At 43.3% G+C, this 26,248-nt stretch overlaps 2 long non-coding RNA genes across 2 annotated transcripts in view; one reads left to right on the forward strand and one right to left on the reverse strand.

The window, feature by feature from the left end:
• The window catches only part of LOC138973956 (uncharacterized), a 50,456-nt gene that overhangs the window by 12,033 nt on the left and 12,175 nt on the right, over positions 1-26,248 (forward strand). The gene's annotated exons all lie outside the window — the stretch shown is intronic.
• LOC138972407 (uncharacterized) lies at positions 9,549-23,264 on the reverse strand. Its single transcript, XR_011457601.1, has 3 exons — positions 23,070-23,264; positions 12,460-12,535; positions 9,549-10,329 (listed from the first exon to the last, which is right to left on the reverse strand). It is a non-coding gene; the product is annotated as an uncharacterized lncRNA (long non-coding RNA).

Genomic DNA, 26,248 nt, shown 5'->3' on the forward strand with positions numbered 1-26,248 from the left:
AAGAGTCCTACCTTTTTGTATAGGCAATTTATGATTCAGTGTTCTAAATTTTAAAACAGCGTTTGCTAAATTAACCGGCAGGATGGACAAGTACTTTTCAAACTCAAAATTCTCTTTATACATTCTATAATTATAATAAAACTCATTGTTATTTATTTCTGAATGCCAGGTTTGGACAAATTAGTCTTGTAGCCTAATTTTCATCAGTGCTTTGAAAGTATTAAAATAGCCACCATCCGTTACATTATTGATAGTTTGATTGTGCCCCGTCTACAAAATCTAACTGAACCAATCTAACAAAACCCCATCGCACATTCCGCCCACTCTGTAAAACACAGAATGCACGCCGTAAGCATACATAGACAACTCAACAATTTCAACCACCACACACTAAATCCTCTAACAACAACACAACACATCATTCCTTCTAAATAACATACCTACAATACAGTTCTTTCAAACACTCAAACTGTTTTCTGAAACATTCAATAAACAAAACAATTTTCCCAAACATTCCGATTCGACTCACAAAACAATCTACTTGAACATTCAAATAAATCCTCCCAAAGCATGTCACAACCCGCATACTTTAATGTTGTTGTACCCATTGTACAAAAAGATCTAGAATAGCATATGAACAACATACCCGTCACAGAAAATTTACATTGCTGTTATCCTCCCCGCAGTAGACACGCCACGCAAAACAGCGCTGCAGAAATGTCAGCCCACTAGACAACACGTCTGTTCTGTTCAACAAACACCGGCGAATAGAGCAGGCCCAGCCTACAACATCACAAGGTCAAAACAAATTCAACTCGGAGGGGTGTCAGGTACAAAAAACCGGTCATTTTACCTATGCAAATGTAACCGAGTGCCAAATGTACTTTACTCTGATCACGGGGTCAAATAATACAGAGTGCCCCTTTCTCACCAAGCTCAAACACTCACAGCAACTGACACAAGTTAACTTAAATTACCAGGTTCTTTATTTCCATAAGATGGTGAGGGGAATGTGTGGGAAAGCGGGGGTTTACCTTCAAATACAAAACTTCCATTGTATTTCTCTCTAGAACTAGAACAACCCAAAACAACACTCTAAATCCTTTACTCTAAAGCTATGTCACCACTGATTCGTTCTCTTCTCAGCCTGTCCCTGTCCGCTTCGGCGTCCCACAAGGGTCTGTCCACGGCCCTGTCCTTTTCACCCTGTACACCCAACCCCTCTCCCTGGTCATCGAACGCCACGGCTTGAACTACAACTCCTTTGCCGATGGATGACACGAGTAGTAGGTATCGCGCACGAACCGGCCCTCCGCAGGGCCCCCAAAATCCGCAGAGGTAGGGTCCATAAGGTTATAGGTTAAGGTGCCTGTGTTTAAGTAGTGGTAAAGAGGGATTGTGTTTAAACGGTTTATTGCGTTTTATCTTTTGTCATGTGATTTCATGTGCCTGTACCTGTTGCTCGGTACTAATGACCACTCCAGCTGGGGTAATGACAGGATTACTGCTCCCCGGCCTTTTTTGACTCACATGCGAAGCAAAAGTGAGTCTATGTACTCACCCGAGTCGTCCGTCCGTCCGTCCGTCCGTCCGGACGTCCGTCCGGAAAACTTTAACGTTGGATATTTCTTGGACACTATTCAGTCTATCGGTACCAAATTTGGCAAGATGGTGTATGATGACAAGGCCCAAAAAACATACATAGCATCTTGACCTTGCTTCAAGGTCAAGGTCGCAGAGGCCATAAATGTTGCCAAAAAACCAGCTATTTTTCACATTTTTTCCATTTTCTCTGAAGTTTGTGAGATTCAATACCTCACCTATATATGATATATAGGGCAAAGTAAGCCCCATCTTTTGATACCAGTGTGGTTTACCTTGCTTCAAGGTCAAGGTCAAAGGAGCTCTTCAAAGTTGGATTGTATACATATTTTGAAGTGACCTTGACATTGAACTATGGAAGATAACTGTTTCAAACTTAAAAATTATGTGGGGCACATGTTATGCTTTCATCATGAGACACATTTGGTCACATATGATCAAGGTCAAGGTCACTTTGACCCTTATGAAATGTGACCAAAATAAGGTAGTGAACCACTAACAGTGACCATATCTCATGGTAGAAAGAGCCAATAAGCACCATTGTACTTCCTATGTCTTGAATTAACAGCTTTGTGTTGCATGACCTTGGATGGGTCAAGGTCACATGTATTTTGGTAGGAAAAATGTGTAAAGCATGTGAGTCGTATGGGCTTTGCCCTTCTTGTTTTATTGGTGCTTAACGCAGGTGGATGCTTATCGCGGTTGGAGTAATGACAGTAATTGACCCTCCCTCTGTGTTTTCACGGGCTTGGGACCGTTTTGACAAGGTATGTCAAAGCCACATTGGGGGTTTTGTGGGATTAAACAATACGAGCATTATTTACAGAAGCAAAACACGGCTTAACAAATTTATTTACAAAAAAGACAAAGTTGTTTGGCTTTGGAATGTTAACCATATCACAGGTGGCGGTATCACAGTCAAAAAAAGAAAGAGACCCATTAGAGGGGTATCACAGTCAAAAAAGAAAGAGACCCGTTAGACGGGTGTAGGTAGGGTTGAAACCCCATCAGAAGCGATCACACGCTTGATGTAGAAAAACGAGAGTGACTTTCTGGTTTGGGAATACGTGAACATAGACTTTCCGTCTGTCTTGAAACCAGTGTTTGTACCACCACCACTTTCTTGCGTTAGAAGCACCTGTTGGTAAGACTCTTTTGTCAGTTTGTTTTTGTTTTTGTTTAAGCCTTTTGAACTAGATTTACTCCCACTGTCTCCCTCACAAAAGTAGGTTTTAGAACACAAACCAATAAACGCATTTCCTTGGTATTCGGTTTTAAAGAGACCGGGTGTTCGTTTGTCATAGTGGACACGCGCTGTACAGGCCTGACAGAGAGTCGCGTCCCATGGGGCGTTAGCTAAACGGGTGTTTTGGAAGGCTGCCTCGTGTTGGTCACAAGCTTGTGCAGGGAACCATTGGTTATACACTTTGTAAAACTGCTCTCGCAGTTCAGGACGAACCGCCTCTTCTAATGTTGAAGCGCTAAGCCTCAGCCTCCGAAGGACCAACTTCTCAGCGCACTTGAAGGGGATGGAGGTGAGCGCTACGGGCCTGTAGTCGTTCAGTGTCGAGGGATTGGGCTTCTTAGGCACAGGAACAATGATGGAGCTCCTCCAGATTGCATGGATGGAATGTTCGTCGAAGGACCTCTGGAAGAGCTCGCGGTAGACAGGGGCAAGGGAGTCTCCGCATTCCCGTAGAAGCCTGCCAGTGATGTTGTCTGGGCCTGCAGCACTGCGTGCTTTGACCTTCTTGAAGGTCGACTGGACTTCGTCGGTGGTGATGGTGATGGGCGTGGACGGGCGGCTGAGCACCTCCTTTATGACTTTCCGTTGTTCTTCGCTGAAGTCACACTGATCGAACCGGGCATTCAGCTCTCCTGCCAGCTTCGCCTCATCCGTCGTCTTGAGTGGGACTTTCTTCGGCTTGTAGCCGGTGATGGTCTGGACGTCCTGCCAGTACTGCCTGGGGTTGCCCTCTCTAAAGGGGGGCTCACACACAGGCGGAGCAAGCGGAGCAAGGGTGGAGTATGCTGCACCAGGCGGAGAGATGACGCTACTTCCGTTGCAGGAGTGGAGAAAGTGGTGTGTGCGGTGCGGAGCAAGGACTAGGACACGTTTCTATTTTTGCCTCTGGTGCAACGGAGCAGCCAATCAGCGCACTCATCACTTTCTCCGGAAATAATATGTGAGTTGCTTCCCTTGTTGAATCGTTCGGCATCGAAAGAAGCCTATCTAGATCTTGCGCGGCGACTTAACTAGACTGTGTTTTAAAACCGTGCTCTTTTGCGCGCAAGTTTGCCGAATAACCACAAAATGGGTCACCACTTGCCAACACATTGGAGTCACTACAGTTTTCACGTGAATTTAGTGTTGATGTCTGTGTCAAATAACGGGCAGCGCGAGTAGAGAAACTATGTCATATCATAGGGGAATCCCCTACTGGAGCAAGATCGGAGCGTGTGTGTGAGAGGGCAGGTGGAGAGCGGAGACAATTTCCTTGCTCCGCTCCGCTCTTGCTCCGCTTGCTTCGCCCGTGTGTGAGCCCCGCTTAAAGTTATTCTCCAGCTTGGTCACGAAGCAACGTTTGTCCTCTCTGATCTGCCTGGTAAGTTGCCGCTGGACAGCCTTCACCTCGTCGCGGTCACCGCTCTTGAACGCCTCCCCCTTCCTGTAGAGCAGCCTCTTCAAACCCGGTGTTACCCAATTCATACAACCACAAGTGTTAGTCATCACATCACCACCTCATGTCAGTCATAATGATAATATCAAATCAATGCAACACAATCAAACACACTCTTTCAGGGATGATCCACTCCCCAACTCGTTCCTTTTGCACGGTATGCAAATACAGTCGTCTCCGCTTAGCTCGTCCCTCTCGGGACCGAAAAATTCGCGACGAGCTAACCGGCCGACGAGCTAAGCAGCGGACGAGGTAAACGGAGTCCAATTTCCCTGGGGGATATGCTGCGACGAGCTATCCGGCGAATTCGTCCAGACCAATATTAAAAGCACATAAACACTTGTAAACGGGTGTATCAGGTTCTGAGATAACTATCAATCTAGTAGATCATCCTCGAATAGCCCTTTGTTCACAACATGACATTTTACCGTGTCTACAAACCAGAAGTAATCCTTTCATCACCATGGAGTAGGAGCTATGATGTGCAATGGTCAAATGACGAATTTCTGTTCATAGACTCGGCAAGATGTTGATAGAGTTTATATTCGTTTCGCATGTTGGGTTTGTAACATGTGTTACTATGAAAATAACAGAGAGATAGGCAGAAGAGAGAGAGAGAGAGAGGGAGAGAGAGAGAGAGAGAGAGAGAGAGAGAGAGAGAGAGAGAGAGAGAGAGAGAGAGAGAGAGAGAGAGAGAGAGAGAGAGAGAGAGAGAGAGAGAGAGAGAGAGAGAGAGAGAGAGAGAGAGAGAGAGAGAGAGCACCCATTGCACACCGGTTCGACCGAAGCTAAGTGAAGAATAAACTCCTGTTTTTTTTTTTTTTTTTTTTTTTTTTTTTTCTGTTTTTTTTTTTTTTGCCTCAGTTGTATGCAATCCGCTTCAAGCTGAAAAATAAATGAAAAGAATGAAACCCTTTTTTTTTTTTTTTTTCTCTTTTTTTTTTTTTTTCTTTTTTTTCCTCTTCCTTTTCTCTTCTTTCTTTCTTTCTCTCTACAGCTGAGCGTCCTTCTTCATACACATACAATCTGACAGTGATATAATATAAAAGACAATGAAATCACAATCATTATGTGAACTGAAAAGATAATGGTTTCGACAACTTCTTTGTTTTACCAATTGTAAGGTCAATGTCAACTGTATCGTGCATGTTTACAACATTGCTGTTTTCAATTGCTTCATGATTTTTTTCCGGATTGTTTATTTTGATTTTGGCACCATTGTGTTCAGGAAACTCTGTTCTTCCTCTTGTCTTGATGCCACTGTATAATTTGACACAGTATGAGTGATACATTTAGAATCAAAAGCTCAATCATGTAACTAGTTTAAAGGCACAGTAACTGAGTAAGCCTCTCGTAAACCATCAAAGATACCGTCAGGCTTTTACACACAGTAGAAACACCCTTCCATTTGAACGCTCACCGAACAGGAACATCCTAGGTGCGAGCAATTTTCAAATTATTCTTTGACAATCGGACGCCTCGTTTTGGCACTTGACCTAACTTTTAAAATCAAAATGATAAATTGACAGCTTGTTACACAAACATTCTCAAATCATAAAAGAATTCTTTTTTCATCAAGACAAGATCAGTACAATTCGAAGTTTTAAAAGTTTGAAAAAAGAAAAGCCCGGAAGCAGGGTCACGCAAAGGTCGTGGCTCTCGTAGCAGACGACGGTTTATGCCTATCGCCAGTTCCTCTGATCAGTCAAAAGCCATCGCTAGAGTTCTTGTGAATCACAGCCATTTGTTTCGTACAGATTCAGAGGTACATAATAACGTGCAATTGCAGATAAGCTCAACCGCAACACGGTGGCCTAGTGGTAAGGCGTCCGCTCAGTGAGCAGGAGGTCGTGGGTTCGAATCCCGGCTGGGTCATACCTAAGACTTTAAAATAGGCAATCTAGTTGCTGCTCCGCCTGGCGTCTGGTATTATGGGGTTAGTGCTAGGACTGGTTGGTCCGGTGTCAGAATAATGTGACTGGGTGAAACGTGAAGCCTGAGCTGCGACTTCTGTCTTGTGTGTGGCGCACGTTAAATGTCAAAGCAGCACCTCCCTGATATAACCCATCGTGGTGGACTGACTCTTTCAACACGTCCACCCTATGACATGACTATACACTCAGAACGCATGCGCCAAAGCATATAAATAGCCTGCTGACAACCAAAATTGGGACATTTTGAAAAAAATATTGTATTTTGAAAAAAATATTGTAAAAAAACTAGTACATGTGGCTATTTACTTTTTGCACACAATTAAAGAAAGATTTTTCATTGTTTCAGAAATGTACTTTGTATTTGTCAAAAGGCTTGTTGTGTTTGTGTGGTATGCTATTGAAAATGTCAATAAATAGCCTGCTGACAACCAAAATTGGAAAATTTTGAAAAAAATATTGTATTTTGAAAAAAATATTGTAAAAAAACTAGTACATGTGGAGACTTACTTTTTGCACACAATTAAAGAAAGATCTTTCATTGTTTCAGAAATGTACTTTGTATTTGTCAAAAGGCTTGTTGTGTTTGTGTGGTATGCTATTGAAAATGTCAACAATTTAAATAAAAAAAGTCCAGAGGCACCACATAAATACTACAGACATGTTTGAAAATATGCACAAAATGTTGTTAGTGAATACTCAAAAAAGAATTTACTAACCTGAATGATACAATGAGATGACTGGGTGATGACTATGATGAATATATCCATGTAGAAGAAAAGAAACACTTGCTGTCACAGTATTTACAGTGCCATAGAGCACAGCTCAACGCAAAACGCCACACCACATTCCAGGCACCAGAATCGAGTCCCATTGCGTTGGGTTTTATCCATAGAAGAAAAGAAACACTTGCTGTCACAGTATTTACAGTTTTTGTATAAATGACTTGTTTAGAACTCGGTTTATGCACGGAGAACATCCTTCTTTGTGTGCCACACTTCGAAGCACGGCTCAACACAAAGCGCCACAGCCATGTGGCCACAGAACATTCCCGGCACCAGAATCGCGTCCGTCCGCTTGCATTGGGTTTTGGCCAAAGTAGCATTGACACCTCGAGCTCTTGATTTGGCTAACTCATTCACCCTCATCACTCACTTATCCATCTATCACAACAACACTGTTTGATGCACACACAGTCACTGCCTTCCTTCTGCACGCCGCTTCGCTTCGCAACAACAACACTGACAACTCGCGACATTTTGGAACGGCCTAAATATGAAACTAAGGCATGGGTTGGTCCCGTCAATGACCTGTAGTATCCAAACTAACCAATGAAATCAACTGTTCTGGGAGTTATTTGTCGCGTATGATAATGCAGCCGACCTCTCAACCTATCACGTGGGTTTTCGTATGGAAAATCCCCAGCGTGGTATTTTCCACTTCCAACGCTACTATTATGGCGATGTGTGGCGAAGTGACTCACGCACCGTACGCACGGATTCTGGCGCCGTGCTGACAACGGCATGATCAGTCAACGCTTGTGTTCGGGCGGCGCGTCGCGAAACGAACGATGGCTCAGGGGTAAGATAAACCATGCGAAAATAAATTCTTTGAAAATTGCTAGCTCTTTACGTAGGGCACCTAAGATGTTCCCGTTCGGTGAGCGTTCAAATGGAAGGGTGTTTGTACTGTGTAAAAGCCTGACAGTATCTGTGATGGTTTACGGGAGGCTTACTGTGCCTTTAAGTCCCAGTCTGAGCTTCGTCGCACTTGTTAAAATAGTGTTACCTTACGTTTCATCAAAGCAAAAATAGTTATCAAATAACAGGCATGTACTGCACCTTTCTGATTATTCCCTGAAATATGGGATTGTCACTGCACATACACCATTGCAAATGTTTTTGCATGTTAATTATGATAAATTACTGAATACCGTTGAACCCCCTTTTTACGACCTCCAAATATCGGAGAAAAGCAGATCTTAACAAAGAGGGAGTCTTAAAATGGAGGTGAATTTACAGAGGTTATGAAGGGAAAATCTTAAAAGGGAGCGAGTCTGATATTGGGGGATCTTAAAAGGGGCGTTCCATTGTGTATGTATGTAGTTGAATTTGACTCTTACCGTCATCAGCGGAAACTGTGATGTCATCCAGCGTTTTCCCATGAATGCTTGTGAGATCACCCTTTTCCAGTGCCAGCAGCAACTTGGAGACCTTTGCAACCTGCTACGTCTGTTGTTGGAGGCGATAGAATTCCCTGTGTATTCGTACGTCGTGACCCATGAAGTCAGCCAAAACATCTAATTCATGATCTTTCAGATTGACCACTTGGGAAATAGTTGCTATTTGCTTCCTCAGCTTGGTTGTGGTGATGAACTCTGGGTGCGTCACACCACAATCAGCCACTTCTTCTCTCAGGCAGTCAGATCCCCTCAGGTGCCCAAGTGAGTTGAAGCTCATTCGTGGGAAGAGATATGGATTCTCAGGGTTGATGCCCACTTTTTCCCTTGAGGATGCCAGTAGTTCAAGAGAACGCTTCATTGCAGACGTCAAAAGGACGGGAACAGTCCTCCCCCTTTTCCCAGGAATCTCTATCCTTGTAAGCTGCCTGCAAAGTGCTTGTTCGAGGGGGGAAAAAGCATGTTTTACAAACTCCTCATCATGCAACGTCTTTGTGTTCTGAGTATAGTCTGTCAGTTTCATTTTGGACACTTCTCCCTGGCGCCGTCTGTTGAACATCATGATCTGAGTCAAGGTGACAGTGTTCAGATCCCTCCAATTTTCTGTCAGTGTGTGGGAAGATTCTGGATCTGATTCCAAGATATCAGCACATCGTTTTGCTTTGTCCTCAAGGTTGCCTGACAAAAGCACAATATCAGACGTGACAGGCATCAGGCTAGGCGAGTTCCTCTTCCTTTTCCTCAGAGTTCTCAGTGCATGGTGGGATATCCTTTGATTCCAGGTCAACTCAATAAGCTTCACAAGCTGAACAGCTTTCTGTTCTTCCACAGTGTTAAGTCTTTGCATTGCGTCAGACTGGCGGATTAAGGCACATTTCTTGATATACATGCCAACGTTCTTGGCTAGGGAAGGCGTTTTAAATTCCTGCTTTATCTCGTCGTAACCAGCAAGTCGTTTTGTGGCATCCACCAGTGCTTCATACCTGTCAGGTGAGATGCAGTCAGTTAAGGACAAGGGACTTCCAACAACTGTCCGCATTTCCAGCAGTAACTTTGCAACAGTTCTGACCTTCGATCGGATGTGGTTGTGAATATCCGGATCATGACCATTTTTGTGAAACTCAGCTCTTGCAAATGTTTCAATCAAAGGGTCTGTTCTGGCCAGCAAGGAAATGGAACCTGCCCTGAAAGAGCTCTGAAACTCTGAAAATCGATCATTTGGAGCATGAGTGAGAAGACTCTCACCTTTTTTCACTCGAGATGTTCCCTTGACTTTCTGACCATCAGGTGCCAAAGGGCAAGCGTGTCTGTACATCAATGATCTCCTGAAGTAGCCATAGCAATCCGGACAAGGGACATAGCTATGAGGTGTATTCCTTTCTGAATCAGTGGGTCTGTGTATTACAATTATGATTCCCTTGCCGCTTGCTAACACGTCATCATTGTGGCGGTGGTTTCCATAATTTCTGATCTTTGTCAACAATGCTGACTTCTTTTTCTCATCTTTGCAACTAGAGTACTCCATCACAATCTCTTCGTTTCCATGCATTGTCAGCAGGTGTCTGGGAAGGCGCTTTTGAGGCCGGCTACAGAATGCGCAAAAGTAGGCTTTCTTCTCTCCTGCACACTGAACTATAACGGATGGATCCTGTGTGTTGTCTAATGTACCGGTCAAGGGGGCAGATTTCTGAACCAACGCAGGAAATGTTACCGAGTCTTGAGACTCCTCACTTTCTGAAATACAACTCACACGATCTTGCTGAACAGCTTTGAAGACTAAGTCAGAATCATTATCTGAGTCAATGTCACTGTCAGTTGGGGGGATAAAGTTGGGGTCACTATCATCTAGGATTTATTCCTCAATTTCACTGGAGAACAGGGATTCACTGTCATCGTCGCTATGGAAGCCACTTGTAGACCAATCGTCACACCCAACCTGAAATAAAAGCAAGTCCTCTGTTGTCTTATTGATTTCAAAGGCACACTTTATCTTTGCTATCTGGCTGTCTCTGATTTGTAATGTGTCATTGTCCTCATGCCCCACAGTCTGTCGTTTTGTCTGACTGTGAGTTGGGACTAACACTAGTTACAGGATTTAGCTTTTGATTCCAAATGTTTCATACTGTGTACTATAACTTGGTTCAAATGTTCATAAAATATGTTTTCTTGTGTGCTGCTTTATAGCATTATGTGTCATTTTGAAAGTCATCAGCCGGCATATTAGCTAGTGGAGTAGCTTATTTATCATTATCATGTCCATACCAGTTGTTTGTTCGACTTAAATCAGATTGTGTTCGAGTAAAGTCTTTTTTGTTATCAGTGGTTGTCTGATTATTTGAATTATACAATGGCATCAAAACAAGAGGAAGAACAGAGTTTCCTGAACACAATGGTGCCAAAATTGAAATAAACAATCCAGAAACAACACATGAAACAATTGAAAACAGCAACTGCAGGGATGTTGCCACAAATTCATACCAATAGGACAAATGTCCTGAGCTATTCGGTATCAATAGGACATTTGACTGCTTTCAGACATTTTAATATGACATTATAATGTTGTGCAAAACACAAAATCAAGTGCACACACACACATATCAGAATATGCACCAACATTGTGTGCGTATGTTTTATTACTTTTGTTTCAAACAGGACACACACAAAACAAAAAAAACAAAAACAACTAAAAAGCAATCAAAAACGTCAGCACTCTTACTTTGATTGACACACAAACTGCATGATTTCCTGACAGCTTTTTGCTTGACAGATTCGACTAAACAGTTTGCCAGTAGGGCGGGGATGTAGCTCAGTCGGTAGCGCACTGGATTTGTATCCAGTTAACCGCTGTCAGCGTGAGTTCGTCCCCACGTTCGGCGAGAGATTTATTTCTCAGAGTCAACTTTGTGTGCAGACTCTCCTCGGTGTCCGAACACCCCCGTGTGTACACGCAAGCACAAGACCAAGTGCGCACGAAAAAAGATCCTGTAATCCATGTCAGGGTTTGGTGGGTTATAGAAACACGAAAATACCCAGCATGCTTCCTCCGAAAACGGCGTATGGTTGCCTAAATGGCGGGGTTAAAAAACGGTCATACATGTAAAATTCCACTCGTGCAAAAAACACGAGTGTACGTGGGAGTTTCAGCCCACGAACGCAGAAGAAGTTTGCCAGTTTCTCAGTGTGAGCCATAAATAGTAACCTTATTAAAAGACCGGGAATTTCCTGCTGTACCGACACCATCTACAAGTGACGAAAATTTACTTTCCGTGATTGTGGAGGTTTCAGCGGCGACACTCAAAGCAAATTAAAGCAGACGCGAGACTTGGTCAGTTGGAGTGGGCTCCCGTACTCCTTACTTTAGTGTGCTGTAGACGGGTGTACACAAACGGCTCATACCGCAAACGGTTCGGAAAACGCAAGATCTGCACTGCAAAACTTCAGTGCACCTGTACGCTAGCGCGTTCGGTCGCCTTTTGAAGATTTCTATCATGAAAGGAAAATAATTATTCCCCCGAAATCGGCGGCGTATGCTGCCTGAATGGCAGGGTAAAAAACGGTCATACACGTAAAAATCCACTCGTGCTAAAAACATGAGTGAACGTGGGAGTCTAAGCCCATGAACAAAGAAGAAGAAGAAAAGGAAAATTATCAAATAACGCCCTGTCCGAAGAAATGGAGTTCTTGTCGGAAAATGACCGCGCTCAGTTGAAAATGATAGGACATTTGACCACCATGTGGCTATGTGAATCGGACATTTGAGCCTTTTAATCGTTCTATGTCCGATGCCCAACGCCTAACGACATCCCTGCAACTGTTGTAAACATGCATGATAAAGTTATCATTAACCTTACAAATGGCAAAAGAAGTTCTGTTCTCAGTTGTCGGAAACCCCCGTTTCAGTTCACATAGTGGTTGCAATTTTATTGTCTTTTAGATTAGGAAAGCTTCATGGAGAAAGCTTTCTCCCACTACCAGTGTCGCCCACACACCCTGAGCCGAATGCATGTTTGGGCGACACTGGTATAGTGGGAGAAAGCTTTCTTCCTGTATGCAAAATGTAACATACCATTCCAGGTACTCTTTCCTCATTTGGGTCATCAGACTCGACCTGAGCAGCTGCCTTGTCCACGTTGATCACACCCCTGAGAATAGAAATAGAAACAATGCCATTACATGTCACTGTAGCGGAAAATATATCCTCAGCATCTAGAAAATAAATACTCGGCCCGTAATTGTTGTCTAATATTTTGAAAATCACAAAAGCAAACAAAATGACAAACAGTATGATATTCAGAGCAATCATGGGCTACAAACAATGTTCAACTGCTTAAAATAAATAGTTACATAGTTGTACCTCAATACCCGCCCGCGACTGGTAATCAGGCATGAGCAATATCTTTCTTTCTTTATTTGGTGTTTAACGTCGTTTTCAACCACGAAGGTTATATCGCGATGGATGAGCAATATCGGTCGCCCACTTGCCACCAGAAATGAGTGTGGGCGAGTAGAAAGTCCAGGGTCCCCACTGGTTTTTAGAAACAAAATTCCATGACTTTTCCATGACTTTCCATGAGCCTCAATAACATTTTCCATGACTAGATCCACAGGTCGCCATTTCCGAACACGCAAACTTTTTACGTCTTGTCACTGCCAGTTTTGACACTGGCTTGCTTTGCACTGAATTTGAGTCAGTTTCTACGCAGTGTCTCTTCGACAAGCAAGTCAGGCATTTGCTATGCAGTCAGATTATCGGTAATGTTTGCTGGTCCTGTCATTTCACTAAACTGGACCAGCCACTGTTTGTATCCATCTGCACTTTCGTAAATTCCGTTTCGTAACCGTCACTGTGACTTGACGAACTGTCATTTTTTTCACCGCAATACACAGTTCATTGCGAAGAACTTCCTCGGTAATTCGTTCCAATTCCGCATACTTTTTGTTGTCAAGAAACAACTCGAAAGAAAGTTTCAAACTCATCATCCTCCATCTTGCTTGTCGAAGCGCTAAAATACTTTATTGATGCAAAAACAAAAGCAGAAAACTTCGACGAAACCGACTCAAATGCAGTGCAGATGACACGACGAGATAACGGAAGGAAGTGAGCCTCGCTTTGGCTCAAGTGCCGTTAAAAATACCGTTATTCTCGTATGCAAATACGAACGAGAAGTTGGTCATACGAACAAGCCTTGTGCTGGAGACGCAAATCGCTGCTGGCTGGCAAGGGGGAGGGGGGTGGGCAACGAAAATCGCCGCTGGCGTGCTAAAGGTTAATTTTTCTTTCTTTCTTATTTTTTTAAATTCCATGACTTTCCATGACTTGAATTGAAATTCCATGACTTTCCAGGCCTGGAAAATTAAAAATCAAATTCCATGACTTTCCAGGTTTTCCATGACCTGTACGAACCCTGAAAGTCTTATGTGCTTGCCCTTGAGTAGCTGTAAGATTTTGTGATGGCTTATATAAATTCTGGAGGATGTAATTTTGGTGCTATAAAGAACCGACGCGCTCACAAAACAAAACGAACACTAGAATTGGAAAATTAATTAAAGTTTATTGTGAATACTTGTCGATGTCATAGTAATTCGGAATCAGCTCATAATATCAATATATAAAAGGCTAAAACATAAATCTATGGAGAGGCTAAGTAACCTATATAGGAGCGTGGCGGAAAAACTAATCTAAGTTTAGAAAGTGAATTAAAGCTAAAATGTGAAGTAGAAAGGACTAGCTTGAGTGAGAGTGCAGAACAGTAGAGTGTGAAGCGTGGAGCATGGAGCGAGAAGCGCGGAGTGAGAAGCGAGAAGCGTGAAGCGAGAAGCGCGGAGCGGTGGAAACTGATAGAAAGAAAAAACTAAACTTAGAATTCGAAACATCAAACTAAACATCAAAGGTGTCCTAAAAACATAAACATCAAAGGTGTCCTAAAAACATAAACATCAAAGATGGACGACAAAATGGCGGCCGAAGCAAGATGGCGGCAAATAAATAAAAAATCACCAAGACAAAAATATGTTAGAAAAACCCTACATAGAATAAACGTAGGACACAGAAACGGAAAGAAGACAAAGAAACGGACAGAAGACACAGAGACGGAAAAAAAGACACAGAAACGGACAGAAGACAAAGAAACGGACAGAAGACACAGAAACGGACAGAAGACAAAGAAACGGAAAGAAGACACAGAGACGGAAAGAAGACAAAGAAACGGACAGAAGACACAGAGACGGAAAGAAGACACAGAAACGGACAGAAGACAAAGAAACGGACAGAAGACACAGAAACGGACAGAAGACAAAGAAACGGACAGAAGACACAGAAACGGACAGAAGACAAAGAAACGGACAGAAAGTCATAACAAACAAAGATTCGAAAGGAAAATTACACGAATTCGGTAAATAAAAGAAACATAGTCAAAATGGATACTCGCCTTTGACAGCATCAATAATCTAAAACAGACTCAAGGCGAGCAACTGAACCTGAACTACAAAATAACTTAAAACAAAACTGGAGGCTGGCAGAAAACACTGGGCCCCGGAACAGAGCAAAAAAATCTATCTATACTAAAACATCTTGTTCCGTGAACGGCTTCCCAGTAAGTGACGACGAATACAGGCTATCCACCACAGAGGTGAACTAAAAATACTGCGCGTTACAACAATATTACTGTTGCAAAACATGCGTCCCGTGCTCTCCGGGGAAAAACTCCATAGGCTGACCAGCGTGAGTCATACAGGCACATGAAATTAATATCAGAAAAACGCCGGCCACACTACCTTGTTTATAAATTTGTTCGTTACAATATTAAACGTCAGTACAACAAAAACAAAGGTCGTACCAGGACGCTCATACTTAATAAAGAAAACTAGAGGATAAAGAGCGAGCTAGACCCGCACGCGAACCTACAGAGGTGGCTGCAAGATGGGAACAAATAGGGGCAAAAGTGAGATAAGGAAAGAAAAGTGAAAGAAAAGAGAGGGGAAGCCACCACCACGGAAAGTCGCATGCGAGTCAAGCTAGAAGCATGACTAAAAAACACAAGCAAAACAAAAAGAATCTAAATACACAGAAGGCTCCTTAGCAGGGGCATTCACATTCCCCCCTCGAAGACATCTTAGTCTTTACAAAAGTCGACATAAAAAATCAACAAAAATCATCGAATACATGCATGGTTCAAAAACAAAATCCGAAACATTACAGAATCCTTTTGGCATTATCCAAAACGTAGCTGTTCGAAACGCACTCTCATACGTGGTTCAAAATACAAAAAAATCCGAAACGTTACAGAATCCTTTCGGCATTATCCAAAACGTAGCTGTTCGAAACGCACTCTCAATGAGTCTCAATCTAAAAAATCACACGTGTTCTTTCAACAAATGTAACATCATATTTCGTCGGTCCGTCACTGTCAACATATCGTGTCAACATTATTCTTACACCTTTACATAACCCGCAACTCAGTATAAAAGACTGTAGTCGCAACCTACAAAATACAAAAGAATAACATCTTCAGTCGTCTTAATCATAAGCACAGGCATCCGCACGCGGGAAGGACTAAACAAACCGATTCATTAAGCGCTTGCCTCTGTCAAGAGCTTTCGTTCCAAAATGCGGAACCAAAAACATATATATATATACAAAATGGAGAGAAACCACAAAGTCACAAAAAATATTTGCATTAAGACGAAACTTTCTCCCCAAATCAAAACAGCGCCACCTGTCAAAAAGGCGAACGGATTACGTCAGACCAAAACATGCACAAACGGTCTGTCGAAAACAGTAAAGTTCACTGGGAAAGTCATTGAGTGTCCGGGTCTGCCTTCACCAGCACGGTCAGCTTAGAGATGGGGCGCCAGTAGTAGAAAGTGGAATGGCTCGTCTTCGAGGTGACCTTGACAGTCTTCAGCTTGCAGGTTCGCACGAGTCCATCGTCGCTGGGGCGAACCTCCGTCACGAGTCCAAGAGGCCAATCTGCTCTGCATACGGCTTCGTCACGTAGCACGACGACATCTCCGACAGCAACGTTACACACAATCCGGTCACTCTCTGACATTCGATATGAGTGTTCTGAGAAGTCATAGTGTTCAGCCTCAATGATGCTGGCTCAGAATGAGTGTTCAGCTTGTCACTCAAAGATTCAGTAACGAAGGAGATGCAAGACATGGTGTCAAGCAGCGCGTATGTCGTATGCTCTACCGTGGGATTCTCTTTCGTCGAAACTCTGACCGGAACAATCATGGTAGCTCTGACTGGTCTGTCTGACTTGTTGGTCGTCGCGAATGCTGATCCAGAGGCAGAAACACGGGCATCTTGACTGATACAGACAAACCTTGAAGAATCTGGCGGTCCCCGTGCATTCCGTTGCTGATTGGGAAACTTCTTCCTGTAGCTAGGCGCTCCATGCAGCATAGTGAGATGTGGGCCTTGGCACTTGTCACATATCGCCCTGGTAGTGCAGTCTACACTTCTATGGTCAGTCTTTCTGGCACAGGAGAAGCACAAGGACGTTTCGTACATGAAGTGTTTCCTGTCCTCAACGGGAATCTCATCGAACCTCTGGCATCTGAGTAGAGGATGAGAAGAAGAGCTGGTCGGAAAACGAACGGTACAAAAGGGACAGACTTCGTCGCAGTTCGTACTCAGGACAGTTTTAGCGTGGTGCTGACATCTGTCACACTCTTGACATGCAGATGTCATAGAACAATCCGTACTGTACGATGTTTTCTTGGGGACTGCTGAACTGGCGGTCTGTGAGGTGGAAGAGGCGGCAGATTTGCTGGAGGAGAAAAGGGGCTCGCAAAGGATGTCTGCCTCTGTCTTGATGAAAGCTGACAACTCCTCAAAGGTAGGGTAGCGTTTCTTCTCGTTCTTGGTCTTGTTTACTTTCCGCACCCAGTTTCTCACCAACCAATCTGGAAGCTTGCTCATGAGTGTCTTGTGATAGGCTTGGTCTTCTAGATTCTGTAGCTGACCTATCACTCGGCTCGCCACAAGGCATTGTCCAAGAAAGTCCGAGAAGGCGCGGAGGGCTTGTCCATCTTTGGGTTTGATTACCGGCCATGCATCTAGTTTCTCTCGGAAGGCTCTGGCAACGACGAAAGAACTGCCGAATCTTTCCTCCAGCGTCTGAAGGGCCTGCTGATAGGCCTGGGCATCCCTGATCAGAAAGAGTCCCTTGACCGCATCCTTCGCCGGACCGTCCAAGTACTTCTCCAAGTAGAGGAGCTTTTCCTCTGCAGAAACGCCCTGCCGCTCAATCAAAAGAGTGAATGAGGACCTCCAGAGAGGGTACGTCAAAGGATCTCCTGAAAACGTAGTGGGCTCCTGCGTCGGTAACCTGTTGATCAGGAGAGCCTCAGCTAGAGTACGAGCTAGGGCAGAACCCTCGGAGAGCGCTGGCTGGCCTTGCATCTGAGGAAGGTATGCATCTTGCCCGTAGTAGACGTCTGAAGGGCTCGTGACCGGAGCCTCTTGAAAACCATGCTGTGTGTAGTCAGTGTCAGGAGCAAAGCTTGCAGCGTGGTCATATTGCTGCGTTTGCATGGGAGGATGCATGACAGAAGGCCCATATGCAAAGTTTGGCACATAGGTCGGAGACTCTCGGGAGGTCATGGCAGGAAAAGGACCAGGGAAAGGCCCGGGAAAAGGTCTCGCTGATGGATTGAGGGATTTGTGAGGGAAACGGGAAGGCGCGTAGATCTGGCGAGGACGATCTTCGTGGCTTGGAATCTCAGCTTTGACAAACTGAGGCCGAAAGGAGGTCGCGAATTGGCCTCCGACTCTTGTCGTCATCGTGGTGGCTGTAGTCATCGTCGTAGTGGTAGGAGCCGTGGCTGTGACCGCTGCTGGAAGTGGGTGAAAAGCGGAGACAGGTTGGGCAAGGGTCCTGGAGATGCCTCGAAGAGTGTCGCGGATATCCTTGGCGGCCGACTGGAGATGCGAAGGGGTGGGCTTCTGAAGTGGCGGGAGTCCAGGCTTGGCTGCCGCAGGCTGATGTTGCCCAGAGACGAGGGTGTTGGTTCCCGGCTGGTGACGCGGGCGGGCGTAGGTGTCGGCTGTCGCAGGCTTATATGTATCTTGTGTGTGCTGTGTGTGCCTATCATACCCTACCGCCACATCTCCTATGCTCTCTATGTGTGTACCTACATGCAGGGTGTTGTGAGTACCTAGGTACCTATCAATGGGGCTGTCACGAGGTAGTTGGGGCATGAATCTTTCTCTAGCCCTTTGCTGGTCTTCTATGTCAGTTTTAAGGATCTTAAAAACGTCATGCTCTTCTTGCATCTTGCCTTCTCTCTCCACCCTCTCTAGTGCAGTCTTAACTTCCTTTTCTTTTTTCTTCAAAGCTAACCTTTCATCTTGAGCTACTCTCTCTAAACGAGCGCACTCTCTTTCCATCTCTGCCTTCTCTCTTTCCATCTCTGCCTTCTTCTCAGCAGCTAAAGCTATGGTCCTAGAAGCCTTCTCCTCTAAAAGCAAAAGAGTCTCTTCTTGTCTGGCCCTTTCATCTGCGACCATTTGCTGGGACCTAAATCTCGCTGCGCTAACCGCCAAAGAAGCATCTAGAGAAACCTCTCTAGCACCTCCAGAAGCGACTGTGGAAGTCAAGTCCGAGCTGGAGGCGTACGGGTCTAACTTGGGAAAGAGACTGCGGTATTGTTCTTTGAGTGTCTCCGTTTGCATGTGCATATCGCTCAAATCCTCTTCTATAGCTACATCACTTTCAGCCACTTGACAAAGCCTCGAGTTCGCTACATTTAGCTCGTCTAGGTGCTCACAGAGGAGTATCTTATGAACTTTAAGGACTCTCCTTTTGTCTGGTGTTTCCCTAAAGGCTGTGCACAACTCGCTGATCATATTCTTATGAGCTCGGCTTATGGCCCAGTACTTGTCTGACAGTTCCCTCACCTCAGCATTAAGTCTAGCCCTAACAATGGCGGGGCCTCTTTCTTCTCTACTTCGTTGAGCGAGATGCTCTGCACTTGCAGCCTGTTGGGAGGGCTCAGTTCCTAAACCTTCCTGTGTAGGAGAATGTTCAGCTTGAGAGGGAAAGTTATCTGAATTCAAAGTGTCTTGGGTCTGAGTGGGTTCAGCTAGAGGCTCGTCCTGAGCGCCATCATGGTCGCCTTCATTCTTACGACTATCAGTGTCCGAAGCAAAATGTTCATCCCTTTCTAACTTCAAAGTGTAAGGGGATAGCTCGGCACTCTCATGAGAAGGTAATTTCTCATCCATACTTTAAGTCAAGTGAAAACGTAGAGGTTAACAAAGACTTGCGAAATATAGAGAAACAAAATTCAAAACGGCACACCTCGGGTCACTCACTAGAGGGGAAGGAAATACTTAGTACGAAGTGTGCAATGCTATGGTCAACAAACCTAAAATAATGCCTAAGTTGCTCTGCTCTGGGCCCGACAAAAATAAATTAAAATATTGTTCGCTAGATACGAAACACAGTTCCTTTAAGACAAAAGGTTCATGATCTCTTCACAAGATTCGTAAGGATAAGAAGTTCAAAAGTCAGTGGCCCTAATCACAGGCCTACAAAAGTTCATAAAGTTCTTTGTCGAAAACAATCCAAAATGTTCCAAAAAATATCAGAGTTTCCACTGTGCTTGCCCTTGAGTAGCTGTAAGATTTTGTGATGGCTTATATAAATTCTGGAGGATGTAATTTTGGTGCTATAAAGAACCGACGCGCTCACAAAACAAAACGAACACTAGAATTGGAAAATTAATTAAAGTTTATTGTGAATACTTGTCGATGTCATAGTAATTCGGAATCAGCTCATAATATCAATATATAAAAGGCTAAAACATAAATCTATGGAGAGGCTAAGTAACCTATATAGGAGCGTGGCGGAAAAACTAATCTAAGTTTAGAAAGTGAATTAAAGCTAAAATGTGAAGTAGAAAGGACTAGTTTGAGTGAGAGTGCAGAACAGTAGAGTGTGAAGCGTGGAGCATGGAGCGAGAAGCGCGGAGCGAGAAGCGAGAAGCGTGAAGCGAGAAGCGCGGAGCGGTGGAAACTGATAGAAAAGAAAAAACTAAACTTAGAATTCGAAACATCAAACTAAACATCAAAGGTGTCCTAAAAACATAAACATCAAAGGTGTCCTAAAAACATAAACATCAAAGATGGACGACAAAATGGCGGCCGAAACAAGATGGCGGCAAATCAATAAAAAATCACCAAGACAAAAATATGTTAGAAAAACCCTACATAGAATAAACGTAGGACACAGAAACGGAAAGAAGACAAAGAAACGGACAGAAGACACAGAGACGGACAGAAGACACAGAAACGGACAGAAGACAAAGAAACGGACAGAAGACACAGAAACGGACAGAAGACAAAGAAACGGACAGAAGACACAGAGACGGAAAGAAGACAAAGAAACGGACAGAAGACACAGAGACGGAAAGAAGACACAGAAACGGACAGAAGACAAAGAAACGGACAGAAGACACAGAAACGGACAGAAGACAAAGAAACGGACAGAAGACACAGAAACGGACAGAAGACAAAGAAACGGACAGAAAGTCATAACAAACAAAGATTCGAAACGAAAATTACACGAATTCGGTAAATAAAAGAAACATAGTCAGAAATGGATACTCGCCTTTGACAGCATCAATAATCTAAAACAGACTCAAGGCGAGCAACTGAACCTGAACTACAAAATAACTTAAAACAAAACTGGAGGCTGGCAGAAGAAACTGGGCCCCGGAACAGAGCAAAAAAATCTATCTATACTAAAACATCTTGTTCCGTGAACGGCTTCCCAGTAAGTGACGACGAATACAGGCTATCCACCACAGAGGTGAACTAAAAATACTGCGCGTTACTACAATATTACTGTTGCAAAACATGCGTCCCGTGCTCTCCGGGGAAAAACTCCATAGGCTGTCCAGCGTGAGCCATACAGGCACATGAAATTAAAATCAGAAAAACGCCGGCCACACTACCTTGTTTATAAATTAGTTCGTTACAATATTTAAAGTCAGTACACCAGAAACAAAGGTCGTACCAGGACGCTCATACTTAATAAAGAAAAACTAGAAGAAAAAGAGCAAGCTAGACCCGCACGCGAACCTACAGAGGTGGCTGCAAGATAGGAACAAATAGGGGCAAAAGTGAGATAAGGAAAGAAAAGTGAAAGAAAAGAGAGGGGAAGCCACCACCACGGAAAGTCGCATGCGAGTCAAGCTAGAAGCATGACTAAAAAACACAAGCAAAACAAAAAGAATCTAAATACACAGAAGGCTCCTTAGCAGGGGCATTCACATCTTATAATGATCGCCCACTTCGGGAGTGAAAATGTTGGGTCCAGGCATGAGCAAGATCGGTCGCCCAATCGCCACAGGTGACCAGAAATGAGTGTGGGTGAATAGAAAGTCTTATAATGATCGCCCACTTGGCGAGTGAAAACTTTGGGTCTGTGGTATCATTTTCCGAGTGACGATTGTCTGTTGTGAAGCACATTGTCGTCACTCTATGACTGCTAAAATATTGGATGTGATCCGTTCGGAGCTCCAGTTTGAGCTGATCGGGAAATTCTCTTGTGTGACCATGAACCAATCAGAATAACCAGAACCGGATTTCGGGGTTATCAGGACTTTCTGTGGAAACGATTTTAACCAATCAGAATTGTCAACGCACCTGTAAACATGTGGACATACTTGGATGAGTGCCAGCCCCCAAAGAAAAAAAGCCAAACCAGAAGGAACGGAGTCCGACAGACTGAAAAAGTATGACTCCGGACAGAGGAAGCGTACCTTCGAGGCAGACTGGACACAATCTAACTCTGGTTAGCAGAGAGACTGGCTAAGCTATGGTCGGGAGAAAAAACACGTCATGTGTACTGCTTGCGAAATGCATGGCGCTTCTAAGAGAGTAAAAAGCCATTCGTTGTTGGTATGGACAAATTTAAGCCAGAAAACATACGTGCACACAAAACATCAAAGTCTCACCAACAAAACACACAAAAATGGGTAACCTCAAACAAAAAGGTCGAAGACACCGAGGGGGGGACACGTTATGCACTAGCTAACGCAAGACCAGCATGCTCATGTCACTCAACAGCTGATGCAATAAGTACAGGCGCTTGCAAAGACTTGTTCGCCTTTCACCACGTTTGAATGAATGGAATCGTTTTGTTCTTTGCCTTTGGTAATTTATTTTTGTGGGCGAGTGAATTTCAAAATTAACTAGCCCACAAGGCGAGTGAAAATGTTGGAACTTGCTCATGCCTGCTGGTATCTCTAGTGTGGAGACCCACTTATTTTGTTTTTTAAACTGAATTGGCAGAACATAATTATACCATATGAGGCAATCGTTTGTGTGATCATATAGCGCTAGCATTTTAGGCCCGTCTGGCTGGTGTCTCAAAAAGATATGGTACACCCCTGTAGTTATCATTAGTATTTGAAATCTGACCAAGGGATTTTTTTAAATGTTCTGTTTTGGTCTTGAATAAATTGACACTGCATAATCACTTTAACTTTAAGTGTATTCAATATTTAAAGTGAACTATACAGATTTGACAGTGTTCATGACTTCTGCTTTGCAAGCCTTCGCGTTTTATTCAGAGAACAAGATTTAAATTCAAACAATTAACAAAAATAGAAGTAACCTACAGTTAGCAAAAACAAACATGAACTTGTGAAGATGCTTACTCATTTCTCAGATGGTCAAACAGGGCCCTTGCTGTGAGTCCTGTCTTCGCCATGTTGACAGTTCTGCATCAGAAATTGTGAAAGAAACAATTGAAAGTCAGCAGAGACTTTCTTCCGAGATTTGTTAAAATCTCTTAGCAGAGGAAGAGAGAGAAATAAGTATCCCTTCACAGACAGCCTATTGGGAGCATCAGACCCTCCCCAAGGGTTATATAATGAAAATAACAACTACAGCAACAATAATAGAAACGCTTTAAGAAGTGTTAACACGAATGACCTCAGCATGAATCCAGAATACTTTTGCTCTGAAACTTTGCTGACTTTGCAAATTGCATTATGATAAGTTGTTCAGTTCATTCTAATTCTTTTCCTCATCAAGATATTGCATTTAGCGAACGCCTCTCCTGGTCACTTGTTTGATTTCGTTTCACATGTTGTTTTACTATGTGTATATACTCTGAGTGTGGACATCATTCCAACAGTTAGCTTTGAAAGCCATCTTAGAAACAAGACTAGAAAAACAGTGGCGCGCACCACGTGGACTAGTAGAGAAAACCCCGGAGCACCGACAATACTAAACAACACCGGGTTAGAAAAGCATAAACATGGTCAAAATATAAGTCAGGGTATGATACTGCTCTCCTGTATTCAGAAATAACCAAATAATTCTACAGAAATACCTTCAGAACTGTGCATGAGAGTGGACGATTGAAAACTGACTGACGCAGTCTGCCATCTTTTCCGAGAGAGGACGTGACGTCACACTATTGAAACGAAGCAAACTCCAATGAAAAGCTGACACACACCGACACACACAGTTTTTCAACGCGAAATGCGCCACCGTGGACCCAAACATCTATACACATGTGTATCGAGTTTAGGTGACTCCAAAAGTTTTTAACACCATCGGCACAAATTCCCTCCCCTGAATCCGAAAAAGTCGGCGATACGATCTGGTGACGTCGGCAGTTTGAGCGACGTCGGCTGTATACGGGTGTGTTTTGTCACTTTTGTCGGCAGAAGTGTCAAAACACAAGCACACACACACACACACACACACACTCACACAAAAACACTCACACACACACACACACACACACACACACACACACACACACACACACACACACACACACACACACACATACACCACGACCCTCGTCTCGATTCCCCCCTCTACGTTAACAAATTTAGTCAAAACTTGACTAAATATAAAAAGATGTGTAATGTGCAACGTAGGGGAGAATGGAGGTTGTAATATGATAAACATAATACATATATGCAAGCCTCCTTTATGATGACACGGATAACTCAGTTAAAAATAGACACATCTGCCAAATGGAAATTAATACCAACCTACATCTTTAATGAAGTTGGAACAAACCTTTGCTGCCTCAATGCTACTGCCAATCCAAAAACATTTTTAGGACTCGAAAAAGTCAATCTAAATTCTGGAAATCATGTCTAATTAAATGGCTTGAATTCAGAAATATATACCTGTCCAATACTGAATTCAAATATACCTGTCTCTGGAATAGCAAAGAGATAATGTACAGAAACAGACATCTGTTCTTCAAGAGATGGACAAATGCATACATAAATTACGTCCAATATATATGGACAGACGAGGGATTATTACCACTCGCACGTATTGCAGAAAAAATCGGGGACTACCCTGCTCTGCTGTTTGATTATAATGCAATGCGAACCGCGCTCATTGCGCAATCATTGCGAGCTGACAATAACCAAACTCAAGAAGCGACTGTCTCTCTAGAACCTCAATCTCTTAAAAACTGGACTCCCAAAAAATTTAGATTACTACTTACCAAACAAAAAGCAAATACTCCTTGCTCAATACATTTTTGGATGAATAAATATAACTATAAAATAGAAAGAAATCATTGGATGATAGCAAACAACTGCACCAAGGAAGAGCGACTAAGGCTACTTCACTGGAAGATATTGCATAATATCTACCCCACTAATATCTTACTACACAAAATGAAAAAACGTGAAAACAATCGCTGTAGTCTGTGTGGAGATATTGATTTCATTGAACATTTTTTTCTTTAAATGCCCAAGAATATCACTTTTTTGGAAGAACGTAGAAAAGCAAATTTATATAAAAACAGGTTCACAGATAAAATTAAAAGAAACTGACGTTTTATTTGGTTTCCAACCGAACAAGCAACAGGACCAAACTATAAGAAATATTAACTTTATTCTGCTTGTTGCAAAAATGTCAATAAGTATATATACAAATACGGAGAAGGCTTTGACCCAAATTGTATATTTGAAAGAGAGCTCTCCATTCGGCTTTTTGACTGAGAAACCCAGTACTATCATGCTATTGTAAATGACTCGTTGCAAATGTCAATGTATTAACTAAGGTGAACCAATGATGAAAACAATTATGACGAACAGCAAAATATATCATTATTATTAATTCATTTAAACACAACCGTGGTAATAGAGAGAGAGAGAGTGAGGGAGGGAGAGTGAGGGAGGGAGAGAGAGAGAGGGAGATAGAGAGAGAGGGAGAGAGAGAGAGAGAGAGAGATTGAGAGAGGAAGAGAGAGAGAGAGGGGGGGAAAGGGGAGGGTGCGAGAGAGAGAGAGAGGTAGAGAAAGAGCGGAGGGAGGGGTGGGAGAGAGTGAGCGAGAAAGAGAGATTTTCGAAGATTGTCCATGTTAAACGAAAGAATGATATTATTGCTATTTATAACCCTATCTGTTTATGTTTAAACTGTTCAGCATCGCTCACAGTATCAGAGAGAGAGAGAGAGAATGGTAGGGTTTATGTTTAAACTGTTCAGCATCGCTCACAGTATTAGAGAGAGAGAGAGAATGGTAGGGTTTATGTTTAAACTGTTCAGCATCGCTCACAGTATCAGAGAGAGAGAGAGAGAGAATGGTAGGGTTTATGTTTAAACTGTTCAGCATCGCTCACAGTATCAGAGAGAGAGAGAGAGAGGCAGGGAGGGTGAGAGAGACAGTTTTTTGTTGAATCAACTCGGAAAACTCTTAAACGCGTTTTTGCACACGACTTTTGTGGCGGTTGTGTGGCCAGGCAACCCGACAGCTGCTGCCCTTTAACCATCACCGGATCACGCTTTGGACTACACAGTCCGGATGATGTGGGTCGTTATTGTTGATTTGTTTGTTTACAAATATAATCCT

This window comes from Littorina saxatilis, linkage group LG8 (assembly GCF_037325665.1).
Source record: "Littorina saxatilis isolate snail1 linkage group LG8, US_GU_Lsax_2.0, whole genome shotgun sequence".
Classification (NCBI taxonomy): domain Eukaryota; kingdom Metazoa; phylum Mollusca; class Gastropoda; order Littorinimorpha; family Littorinidae; genus Littorina; species Littorina saxatilis.